Here is a 13,838-nt window from a genome sequence, read left to right as displayed (position 1 = left end):
GACCATTCACTAGCTGTCTAGTTCACAAATGGCAAATATGATTGACGTAACTACACAGATTTCCAATATATGTTTTTCAACCTTTTAATGAGTTTTCACCATTTTTTAAATTGGCTGCCATCGTAACTCGGGAACTATTCATGAATTTTATAATAATTTAAGTAGCATATTCGTTACTGGAAGAATGAAAGGAATAAATATTTATTGGGCTGCTTTGTTTTTCATAAGAAAATAGTTGTAAAAAAACAGAAATTTCGTTACAAAAATTTCCATAATAGAAAATTTAATTTCCAATTACTTTGAAATACCTTCCTTCGAAGTTGTGTCTAATATTTCACTTACTGAAATACCACCTGTTTTTTTCTTGGTTTCAGATGATTAAAACACTCGCTTTTGTGGCAATGGATTTGGTGCTTTGTTTTTTGATGAGCAATTATACTGTTATACTGTCTGTGTCAGAAGAAAGGAAACGCGATTATTCATGAAGTATAAAAAATATATATTTAAATTTTTTTGCATGAAAGGGTGCACAAAACTACGAGTCGCAACCAATAAGCCGCGTAGTCTCCATCGTTGTCGAGTATAGCCTGGCATCTTCTCGGCATGCTTTGATCCAGCTTTTTTGCGTAGCTCGTTGACAAAAAGGACCAGATTTAGCGAACTTGACGCAGGAATTGCTTTAAGTCGTGGGCTGGCTTTCCGGAAAAATGCGTTTTCATAATTCCCCAAACGTCTGGGGACTGGGAAGACCAGTCCATTACTGTGACGTAATTTTCTTGTTTTGTTGTTTCTCAATGTGTTTTTCTGAGGGCATTGATTTTGAGGATCTGGGATGATGTGTTCACTTCCTTCCTTCAGTCGACGTTCGATGGTGTTGATACTCGTATCTATGTATTCCCTTTTTAGCAATAATTGTGCTTGCTTGGCGTAGTCGCAAAAGTTGGACGATCAGTTTATCCTGCTTTTTTGGCGTCACTCACTTCAAGCTGCGCTCAGAAAAGTCACTAACATTTTTGTACACCTTATAGCGCTGATTCCACATAATAACAAACTTTTTTAATTACTTTTGCAGCCGCGGTGTAAGATAATTTCGGCCCTTTCGAATGCGCCTCGAAACGCTTCGCGTACTTCTCACTCATTTTTGCTTGGTTGCGTTTACGGGAAAGTTTCGAACGCCACTAACCTGAGTTAGCACTGGCCTCATAGCTCTTGAGTGGGATTATTTCGCAGCAAAAAGCAAACGAAATATATCTTGAAGTTACAAGAAAAACCCGGTTCTTTTTTCTGACACAGACTGTATAACTAAAAAAGCATTGGGAATTTTTTTAGTTATTTTATACTATAAAGACATAATAGTACATGGGGAAAAACTAAAGGTTATTACTACTTGTAGCTCTCCAGAAGAAAAAGTCAAATAAAAGCAATAAATAAAATAAACAGCAGTCACCCGGGAGAAGCCACATAATTCCTGCACCAACAGTTTTCTGGTCCAAATTGCAGATTTTAGCCTATGGTTTTCTGTAGCCATTCGCATCAGTTAATATCATGAAAAAAATGATTAATAATTTTCCTTTGAAGTTAGAGTGCATTATACTGTCTTACACCAAAGCATGCAAATATCAAGTAAAAACAAAGACTCTAAATATGAATATGGAAAACCAATTTCAAATTTTTAGTTGAGACTAATTTTAAATCTAAATATGTATGTTCGAATGAAAGAAGAATAAATTTACCTGTATTTATAAGGGATGCACAAATACCAAATGCAATAAAAAATACCAAATGCAAAAAAACTGCAGAAAAGCATCTCATAAAATGTTGGGGCCATTTGTTTTATTTCCCAAAGGCTACTAAACATTCTTTATGTTCACAACTACAAACTTCAATAAATTCTTAGAAGTGCACAGCAGTAAAGATGCAATCAGAGAATTTGGCTGTACTTGTAAAGAGTGACCAATTTAGAGGTATCGGATTTTAAGTAAATAAAACTACGAAAATGCAAATTGATTGGGCAGTGTTTATAATATTATTTTTGTGTAGAACCATTCATGACATTTATTTTTTAAAGATAATCCCTTTCAAATGTTGCACGCAACTGCGCCGCAATTCGGCTATCCGTAAACACCAATTTTGAATGACTCGCTGGAGCACTTCTGTAGCTATCTCGTAAATAACTTTAGTAATGGTGGCTTCGATTGCCTCAATTGAAGCTGGTTTATCCACAAAGCATTTAAACTTTACATACCCCACAAATAAAAGTCCTAAGGTGTGATATCGCACGGTATTTGTGGCCAATGAACTGGTCCGAGACTAGAGATAAATTGCTCACCGAAACGACGACGCAGTAAATTCATCGATTCACGGGCTGTATGGCAAGTAGCGCCGTCTTGTTGGAACCAAAATTTGTGGGTATCACGGGCTGCAATTTCGGGCATCAAAATTTTTTATCATTCTTGATCTCTAATTTGTATGAGACTGAGTATACGAAATGGTTTACAAACGTCAAAAGTACTAAAAGTGCCTCTCAGCGGTTCTACCTAACTTTAATTTTATACTGGTTAATACTCACGGATGTGAATACATGTGAAATGAGCGGGCAGAATTCTGCTGTTGAGTCTCTGGAGAGATGGCCAAACCTGGTACGTTATCGGAACGACCCGGATTTATATCCGGCAAAGGACTGTTACTGCAACAGCATTCCCCGTATATGCATGGGGAATGTTTATGCTCCTATAACAACAATAACAGCAATAACAATAGCAATCAAAAAATATAACCTCTTAAAAGACGATTTCAGATCAGAAGACGACAACCGCAATAAAAGTGATGGCCACAATAGACGGAAAAGAGTTAGTTCGTTCATGTGAGTTCTTTAAGGCCCAAAGCGAGACAGAATCCAGCAAAGTATAATTTTATTTGTTCCAATAAATTGGTTAAGGTTCCTAAGCATTCGTAACTAGTTTCAATTCTGCACTAAAAGTCCTTGTCAACCCACGCTGCTCCTGGAAATTTGTCGGCGAATGTAAGACAAAACTAAACAGTATTGCAAAACGTAATAAAGTCTGTTTTATTTGGGTACCTGGACATTGTGGTACTATAGGGACCGAGTTGGCTGATAAACTGACTAATGAAGACTCTGCAAGCATACCATTAGGCCCCGAACCCTTCTGAGGTATGAGGTCTACCCATAAAAGTCGTTAGTCTGAGTTGTACTCCTGCAGATTAGCCAATTGTATTGGAAAAGGAAATAATCGACTTTTCTCTCAAAACTTAATAGAAAGGGTCTGAGACTACTGGGAGATGTAATCACTCGGCCACATCGCCTATGGTTAGCTTCTGACTTCCATGGGGATCATTGGTAACCCAATATGCCTGTACCCGTCTTGAAAATTAAGATACTGCAGAGCATTTTCTCTGTAGATTTCCAACGCTTTCTAGAATCATACTTAGGCTGTTGGGTTTCGATGTACTGAGTATGGACAAAGTTCATACTCGTACTCTTTCGCTTCGGGATCTCTTAAAATTCATCAATGAATCCAAAAGATTTGAAGATTTGAGGTCCCTAAACCAATTTTTCCGTTTTACCATCCCTACTGTATCTATCCTGTCACTCTGTTCTTTCCACTGTAGTCTATGAGGGTGTAAACAATGGTCTTCCTGACTGAGTGCTTGTACTCGTCCAACCCACTGAATAAAGTTATTTTGAAAAATTTATTAATTTTTATAATTAAAAGTTATTATAAAGAACACGCATCGTATACATATTTGACCCGTCCTTTTGAACACTCACTTTAAAGCACGCGTTCAAAGAGATTGGAACATTTCAACTTTGTTGTTTTTTTTGTGATACAGTCTAATGTACTTCTAATGTCTTCCAATGCAGTGAATTGATCTAGCCACCTACGACTAAGGTAGGGTGCATTAGTGCGGCAGCGCTAGAGACTAACTAAATGCACAGAAGAGCCGCCGAGCCAATGCGAGTTAGCGTAGCACTCAGCGCGATTAGTTTGAGTGTGTCGCTTCGCGGGTCGCCATCGAACAATGCGTCGGCACATGTGTTTTATGGGCTAGCTGAAATCGTAAAACAAAACGAAAAAATTAAAAATAAATACAGAGAACGCGGAGTGTAACGGTTGGATTGTCTAACGTGTGTAGCTGTAAAAGCAAACTATTAGAAATGCAAGGAAAATATTGAAAAAAAAAAAATATGTATATATATATGAATATCTATGAAAAGAGAAATGAATGCATAATTATTGTTTCATAAGTGATGAATATAAACAAATAAAATTTCGGAAATTTTAATAGATTTGTGTAACACGAAGTGCCGAGTTGAGAAATGCTCCTGAGTTGATTGCAAATAGTTGCAGAGGCTAATTTTCGAAATTTTGTATTTTATTAATTATTAATTGAAATGGTAGTGTTTTTTAATACAAACCTCCATTCTTTTAGGTCTTCCGAAATATGTAACATTTATGTGAAATTTGAATTGCTCATTTTGTTAAACGCACTAAAGTAACTTTTTTTTTGCTTTAAAGAGATCGAAATTAAAAAAAAGTATAACTTCAGCACCGGATATCGGAAGTCTATTTACACCGCTCGGAAATTTCTCTTTGCCTCCGTTAACTAGCATAAAAGCAGCGCTGCTGGTAGTCGGCCTCACTTAAAAATCAATTGCTCCTGACTTGCAAAGCCATCTACTTACACGTGTGTGAGGAATTCATAATGAAAGTTTTTCAATGCAAAAATTAATTATTTAAATACCTTCATCACTGGTTTCGACGAGGATTGTTCACTGATGAATTGAGATTTTTGAGTGAGTGTTTTTACAAATATATTTTAATTTGCTTACTAAAATATGCAAGCAGCTACTGAATACATTGCTCTGATACACGAGCAAACATGTCTCTAAATGATATAAGTACATATGTAAAAATTCTGAGAATTGTATGTAAAAAGTTAAATTGTGTTATTCCACTGAAAACATGAAAATTTCACAACTATTCGCAATTAAAACGAAAACTCAAACTAGGTATATCTGCCATTTTTATTTTTCTTAAGACGAGCTCGATTTTTGCAAAATAATTTTTTTCTTTTACTAAATATTGGGCCGGTCTTCAAATTGTATGAAAGAAAATTGTACAAGGCGTTCTTGCCTATCATATAAAGCTTTCTGTGGCCAAATTATTCAGTTAAGGCTTAAAATTTATTCAAAAAATAAACAATAAACCATATCTCCAAAGCTCAGTTTTCTCTGAAATTCATATCAGAAATAAATATTTATGTGTGACTTTCGTGTTTAGTTGGCCAACAAACAAAAACAACTCTAATTAAGATGTGGAGGGAAAAATTGCTGCCAACTGGTGGTTTTTCTTTTTTTAAGAAAACGAGAGCGGAGAATTGTTTTTGTTATTTTCACACATAAAAACGTATATTAACGCAGTTAAATTATATGGTTGCTATGAATTAAGACTGCCGGCGTAGCCGATTGGGATGGTGCGTGACTAGCATTCGGGAGTGGGTAGGTTTGAAACTCCGTGCATGAAACAGCAAAATGATAGAACAAATTTTTCTAATAGCGGTCGGCCAACAGCAGACAATGACAAAAAGCCGAGTGTATTTCTGTGACGAAAAAGTTCCTCATAAAAACTATTTGCCGGTCGGAGTCGGCTTAAAACTGTAGGTCCCTCATTTGTCGAACAGCATCAAGACGCACACCACAAATAAGTGGAAGAGCCCGGTCAAACACCCAGTAGAAGAGTATGCGCCAATTATTGTTTTTTTTTTTATTAGTGGGCTCACGGAAAAAAAGGAAAAAGAATAAAAAAGACTGTCTCATGCTGCTGACGAAATGCGTGAGGTGGGTCATATCAAGCGTAGCAAAGAAGTGAGCGAAGATGTGTGAATCCTAGTGTCGCGAAAGCAGCACAGCTTACGAGAAAGTGCTGAGATGATTCTATTTCATCCTGACGACAGCTGCAGCAAAATGGACTCAAAGCAGTGCCGAGTCTCACAGCATGAATGCCTAGTGGACAGTGTCGGCAAGAGCACCCAAAAATATAAGGAGCTGCAGTTATGTTTGCTGTAGGACCAAGGTGGCATTTCACACTAAAAAAATTATTTTGCTGTATTTTGTTTGTTCTATTCAGTTGAGAGTTACAGGGTGTTTACAATAGATGTCAACAAAGAGAAATTTGGTACATTTTACAGTTTTTCTTTGATAAAGGTGATAAATTTATTGTTTATGGTGCCGATGCTATAACGGCTAATTACGTGCAATTTCGTTTTCGTCGATTCGCTAGGAGGGGAATGCCCTAATCCTTTTCGGGTGTTTGGCCGAGCTCCACCTTCCATGAGTGCTGTACGTCTTAATGCTTTCCACAAATGGAAGGATCGCCTCCGAACAGCAGATGGTTTTTTATGAAGAGCTATTTTATGGCAGAAATATATTCGGAGATTTGTCATTACCTGCCGAGGGGTAGTTACCCTCCAATCCATTCCGCTACGGTGACTGCTTAATCAATACTTATCGATGATATACGTGTACATACATGCATAATTATGTAGAAGAGTCATTCAAAATTTACCTCAGCAAACGATTGCCGACCTTGGCTAGCATAATAAAATGGAATGTATGTACATATGTATGTAGATTAGATTTTTCCGTTATCTCGAAAGGTTCACATTTTATTCCAAAAGGAAAATGCATCACTCTCCATGAAAATATTATTAGTAAGGGTTTCTAAAAGGTATAAGTACATGTATATAAAGGTCACACATACATACATACGGAGATGCATGCATACATAAATATGTACTTAGTAGGTGTGTAAGCGACAATTTTAATTTGTTCAACCTCTTAACATTCCACATCGCTATGTTATATTACATTTAATCAAAATCTGCCATATTTATAGCCTACGTGATTGTCAGAGAATTTTTTAATTACGTTAGTCAGAATTAATATTATCCACCCGGCTATGATACTATACTAAGCATGAAATTAATTTTATTAATGCGTATGTGCCTACACCTGTGTTCACAATAATAGCAGAGCGACATAGTGAAAATTTTGGACTATTAATGTATTTTTTATTAATTTTTTTTTTTTTTGAATATATTTCATACTACAACAAAATCCATATAACTCATGGTTTCAAAATTAGTACAAAACTTAAAAAAATTCAATAAATATTCATCAAAATTGCAGTTTTATAGTATGGGAATGCAGTTTTGTAGCCTATTTAAATTGTGTATAATGTGCACTTATCGAGGAGCTCAAAATTCATGTTGGCCTTGATAAATTTTTTGATAACGGTGTTTCGCATTTTCTGCCATATAACAAGTGCTCGAAATTTTTTTATATTAGGAAAATGCACAAAGTCGCCTGCAAAAAAAAAAACAAATTGTCAAAAATCAACGCGATTATGAGCCACTTCAAACTTGTACTTTTCTATACTAAAATTATATGGGCTATAAAACTGCATATCTATTCTATCATATTATTTTATAGCATAAAAGTATACATATTGATGAAATTTTGTTAAATTTTATACAAAGTTCCTAACTTTGAGTTACATGGTTTTATTGTAGTAAGACCTATATTTTTATAAAAATAAAAAAAAATATATATACAAATTACAAAAAGTATATAATAGAAATAAATAAAAAAATAAATAATAAAAATAAATAAAAAATAAAAATAAATAAATAGTCTTAACTTTCCAACAAGTCGCACTGCTATTATTCTGAGCACAGATGTGCATACATGAATATTAAGCAGGGAAAAATATAAACCAGTTGCAAACTGGTGAGCTTTATTTCAAATTTGAATTATGACTGGTCTCTATACTTTATCGTGCATCTCATTTTCGGCAACTCAACGGCAGTCAATGAGAAGCCTCCGATTATATTTCTGCCAGAAAAATCCATCTGCCGTTCAGAGGTGGTGTAAAACTGTCAAGGCACACACCACGAATGGGAGGAGGAGCTTGGCCGAACTCTCAATATAGCGTGTAAGCGCCATTTATATACACATATATATTTACATAAATATAAGGATATACACACGGACAACAATTAATTTTTCATTCAATAGGCTGTATCTTGAGAAAAAATCAATGTTTAATACAATGTTATTCTAAGAAAAATACAAAAATTTATTGTTTATTTAAAACTAACATAAACTTAACAAAACTGTACTTCATGAATAAAAAATTAACAAAAATTTCGGAATTCTTCATATTTTTAAAGGACAAAATTATTCGCACAATTCAATTTTACAAATAAAATAGGTATTAAGTTCAGCGAAATTTTAGTATTTAATAGTGTTAAAATATTTAATTAAATTTAACCGCTTCCAATTCTTAAATAAAAAAAAACACATTTTTGCACATGATTTGCCTTTACGCATATGCAAAATTATTTTTCATTCAGCTTTAGTTGTACCTGCTTGTTCCTGATCCAATTTTAGTCGCTTTAACCCCTTAAACGAAAATGACGAGTTTAGCTCGTCATAAACTTTTATGAACAAACTGACAATGACAAGCTGGACTCGCAAGAAACATTTTGTGGTTTGATGCCTTTTATGAGAGTAGTATCTGGAAGTCATATCGAGTTTATTGCTTTGATATACTTGTGTGTATACTTCTAGTTACCGTTAGAATGTAATTGTATAAATATATGCAGCCATTATCGCTGTCTGAAAATAAATTGTCGTTCAAGGGGTAATAACATATTTCACTTGTTGTTGTGCCTTCTTAATGTTTATTATTTTTATGACTTTTAGTTTTATAAATAATCCGAGTCAAGTTGATAATGAATGTAAGGTGTTAGTTTGAATAAAGTTGGGCGCAGGTGTATGCTCCAACTTATGAAAATTTTGGTTTTTCGTCTCGAAGTTTAGATTTTGAGGGTAAATTTAAAATTCCTATTGCACAGTTTTTTCTCCCTGAAATCGCTTACAAATCTGAGAAAAAGTATATACAGGGTGAACGATATGAAGTGTTACCAACTTCACACTGCTTCTATCTATAAAACAGTTCATGACATCAACGTCAAAATTGTTCTAATGACAGTTCAATATACTGCTTATAAGCCATCAAAAGCATTTGCGTCTCAGTTTTGTTGAATTTTTTTTTTCTGTGATGGAATTCAAACGTAATAGTGTGATTGCGTTATATTTGGCTGGAAAATCACAACCAGCCATTGTTCGTGAGCTCAGTTACCTCAAAGTGAATAAAATGTTGTGTATCGCACTATAAAACGTTACAATGATACTGGTAGCATTGCAAAACGCTATGGAGGTGGACCAAAAAAACCGCAACAACGCCAGAAATGGTTCGGAAAGTGAAGGCTCGACTTGAACGAAATCCACGTCGAAGTGGAAAAAAAATGGCCAAAGAACTGAAAATATCGCAAAAAAGCATTCGACACATTTTGAAAATTGAGATCAAGGGTTGAGTTGATTTATAAAATATATTTGTCACAAAACACAGGCAACACAGGCTTGTGAACTATATATAATATAAGCTGCACAGCTACAGCATACAAACAACCAAGCAATGGAGCGTTTGAAGGTCAAAATACAGATTTGCATAACTCAAAGTCATTTTTGGTTTTGTGTTATTTAGTAAAAAAGTTATTCAAAAACAAAATTGAATGATTATTCTGTGAAATAGTGAAATAGAAATTTATCGCACTAATTCTTATTTCTCTACTGGGTATGCCTGCGATATTGTGAGATGGCTGCCTATAGTACATGCGCTGGCACAGCGGAAGAACTAATAAAGCAGATATGAAATTTTAAATACGATTTATGAAGTTGAAATTTTTAAGTCATCAGACAACCGAAAATAATAATTATAATTCCAACTGTTTGGTAATTTCATTTCATATTTTTATTTAACTTACAATCTAAAAATACTTAGGGTAAGAATAATTTTGGTTTTGATCTTTTTTTCATACTTTGGGATCTTCAAATTAAAGCTTCTGAGTATGTACTTTATATGGAAGAAAATTGCCAAAATGGTATGCAAAAAATGTATAAAAAATCAATCCATTTTTTAACGACTTCAAGCATAAGCTTTATTTATTTTCTTTATTTTTATTTCCCCCCCAAATTGGAGTTTCTAGCATTTGGAAATAATTTCCGTTTCATTAGTAATTATTTGCCACAATTGAGGGATATGACAAACCTTTTCAACTGAGAGATGAGAGATCGCCGTAGAGATGAGAGATCAAGCATAAGCTTTATTATACTAGAATTTAATTGGCCATAAAAATTCATACCCGGAAGTTTCCTAAAGATTCCTATTAAAAGTTGAAAGTTTATATGCCAATAATTTCAAATGTAAAAAAAAAATTCTATTTAAATATTTACTTATTTACTAAAATCATAATCTACAAATACTTAGAGTAAGAATAATCAAGGTTTTGATCTGTTTTTTAGTGTATTCTCAGGCTTCCGAGTTTGTACTTTATATCGATGGAAATTGTCAACAACGTACTGCCTACCCAGAAGAGTTCTATAAAATCTGATTAAAAAGTTGCAAATTTATATGCCAGTTATTTGGAATTAAAAAATATTTAGATATTTACTTATTTATTTAAACTAGGATCGCCCATACTCGAAATTTTAACGTTATTCGACGTTATATAAATACGGAGAGCAAAATTTAGTCATACCTGTTTTTAGTATTTATAGTCATAGAAAAAAGTTGAAACATATATAAATGGATAGCTTATGTTGAAACTTTTTACATGATATATGTGAATAGATGTAGTAAAACTAAATGTGAAAATTATCCCATTTTACCTGTATTAAGCGATCCTATATTTGTGTATTTCAAATGTCGTAATTTTTTTTTATTCATGAATTGGAAACATTTAATTTTATGTATTACGGAAAAAAATTAATTTTGTTTGAAAAAGCAATCATTAATAAAAAACAATCATTAATTAATCCATGATCATCATAATTTCTGAATCAAATTAAAATAGTATTAATTCACAATATATAAGTTTCCAATTGTTTCATCAACTTTTACATCAAAATTTTGCTCTCCGTATTAATATATAGATTAATCTGCAAATACTCAGGGTGAAATAATTATGGGTTTGACCTTTTTTTGTCATACATTGGAATCAATAGATTCAGGCTTCCGAATATGTACTTTATATGGAAGAAAATTATCAACGTCGTATACAAAAACAATTTAAAAATCAGCCTAAAACCTAAGCTTTATTATACTAGAATTGAATACCCAGTTCTGATTAAGAAATTCCAAATTTTTTGAAATTTTGTACATTTTTTCAATAGTTTATAAAAGTTTTAATATACAATGAACAATATCTAAAAAACAAAATCAAATAAAAAATTCTAAATATAACATTGCATGAAGTATACTCTATTACTAAATTAAAAAAAAAACATATGGTATATGTCACTTCTAAAATTTTTTAACTAAGAGTTCTATGCGTTTTTAAAGCACATATAACTCAATAATTAACATAAGTAACGTCCATCAAGCATTCGACGCAAAACATCTCCAAATAGACTCTGTGCACATTTTCTAAATAAATATTTACACAAATGCATTCACATGTATGTGTGTATGCCACGCTACGAATTGCGGATGTCCAAATTTACACCACAGCAATGCCACCATTTGTTCTTCTTACTCGAGCTTTGGTGAGCAATCACATGGGGCCATATTGCTGACACCTAAAGCATGCGTTGCACACCTTGCACATTCCTCAAGCCGAGTCAACATATATAAAGGGTGGACCAACGGCCGTTTTTTACGCTGAGAACTTTTCAGCGCAAAGAAGAAAGTGTAATAAACTCAATATCGTACTACCCAAGAGAATTTTTTAATTTTCCACTCAGTGGTTAAATTTTTGCGTATGGGGAAGGAAAATCCTCACTTTATCGTCATGGAATCAATGTATCCGCCGAGAATACCAAGTTTTGTTGGTTTTAAAGTGGTGATATCATTCATGTATTTTTTTATTTTTATAAAATGCTGCTATTAGCACCTTTACATCGTCAAAGTCACGATGGCCGAAGTCTGATTACAATGATTATCTGATAGACATGAACTTGCCTGATTTTTAGTTTTATCAGGTTGACGCAATTGAAACCCTCTCACTAAACTAAACTCCGTTGGCCTTTCTTTGTGGGTGTCATAAGAGATCATTGTAATGCAGATGAGGTTCAAATGTAATTCTATACTCGTAACTACAGGACCTCAATTAACGGCAAGGTGTACTCTCTTTAAAAGTAAAAATTGTTAAAAAATATTGAACGGTGCTTCTTTATAGCGTTTTTAGAAAGAAACTAGTTGGTGACTCACCCTATATATAATCACCTCCATGCGTGAGGGAGTGTGCTTGCAAACCCATTTTATCAACATCCCCTGTGGTGATGCGATAGGCTATTCAATACTGAACGAAATGCAGATAAGAGGAAAAGCAACAGCACTGGCAGAAACGTGGCACTAAAGAAAACCAAATCGTTCAATTGCAGGCTAAAACGCTTAGGAGTGTAACAGAAATTAATATATTTGGTTTTTTGTTGTAACTTTACTCAACAGTACAAGCCAAGATTGTTTATATTTTCCGAGAATCACCAATGCAAAACATTTCGCTATAAATTAAATTAATTAAATCTTACTGCCTACTATGACGCTTTTCATTCCTTTTTATTATTTTTATTAAAAATCTGAAAGAATGCCCCAACGATATAACAACGGATTGCCAAGAAAAAAGCATTTATAAACGCAAGTAACAACGGTTCGAGTTCACATGATTCGACTGATTTCTAAACGAATGTGTTGTATAGTAATGAGAGTAATTTTAAAAAATTTAATACGAGTAAACTAAATTATTTGGTCGCGATGGTAAACAGAAAATATGTCGCAAGGCGAATGTAGAGCTGCAACCGAAAAACCGTATCCCAACTATGAAGCATGACGGAGGTTCGGTGATGGTATGGGGATGTATGTCTGTGGGGTCAGTGAAAACAGCTGTGGATCGGTTTGTTTCTTTTTGAAAGCGATTCTGAGAAGCAATATAAAAGAATCAGCAAAACAAATTGAGTCTGAGGAGCGGATGGTATTTTCAACAGGACATCTACCCAAAGCACACTTCCCATATAGTAAAGGGACAAAACAACTCCATTCGTCACCCCAATCATTAGACTTCAACCTATAGAACATTTATGGAACCAATTAGAATGCCGGATGTGCCAAAGAACTTATAGCAACAGACAGGAATTGCAGCAAATCGAACCAAATAGCATCCAAAACAACAAAAAAACTATTTCTTTCATTCAACAACGGCAAAGAGCAGTAGCAGAGGCAAAGGGAGGCCTGATACTAATACTAATTAAACCAATTTTTTTATAGAATAAATATATTTTTCTGTGCTGTGAATTATTATTTTTTCGTTTTTTATATAATTTCAAAATATTGAATTTTGTGAAGTGAAAGTGAATATTGTCGGAATAAATATTTCTGCTTTTTTGTATTTAATTGGAGTATTCAGTTTTTTTTTTGTATTATAATAAAACTGATTATTTCTGGAGGCATTATTTATGAAGTGTTACGGTATGTATGACTTTTTGGTCATAGATTTTCTAATAATTTTTTTTTTTTTTTTTTGGTATCAAAGAATTAAAAAATATATATAGAAGATGAAGACATATTTTGTTCAAAATTACAAGTTTATTATGACTATTTCAAGGCAAATCTAATCAAAGTGATGGCAATTGATGCTATTTGGTCTGCTTCGTGACCTACCACTGGAGTGCTTGAGCTATAGCCGATATTCGTTTT

At 33.6% G+C, this 13,838-nt stretch overlaps 1 protein-coding gene across 5 annotated transcripts in view; it reads left to right on the top strand.

Moving 5' to 3' along the window:
- The window catches only part of LOC129235450 (sodium/calcium exchanger 3-like), a 34,797-nt gene that overhangs the window by 7,213 nt on the left and 13,746 nt on the right, over positions 1-13,838 (top strand). The window contains exons 1-2 of one of the 5 annotated variants that reach the window (XM_054869292.1): positions 4,021-4,147; positions 4,539-4,816. The exons of 1 other annotated variant lie outside the window; for it this stretch is intronic. The gene's annotated coding sequence lies outside the window, so the exon portion shown is untranslated. Of the gene's footprint in view, positions 1-4,020; positions 4,418-4,452; positions 4,817-5,330; positions 5,430-13,838 lie in introns of those variants that run through there. 3 more of the 5 variants (XM_054869290.1, XM_054869291.1, XM_054869293.1) reach the window with 3 other exon arrangements.

Source organism: Anastrepha obliqua, chromosome 1 (genome assembly GCF_027943255.1).
Source record: "Anastrepha obliqua isolate idAnaObli1 chromosome 1, idAnaObli1_1.0, whole genome shotgun sequence".
Lineage (NCBI taxonomy): Eukaryota > Metazoa > Arthropoda > Insecta > Diptera > Tephritidae > Anastrepha > Anastrepha obliqua.
Note: the sequence above shows the minus strand (reverse complement) of the source record. Positions and strands in the feature narration are given on the sequence as shown.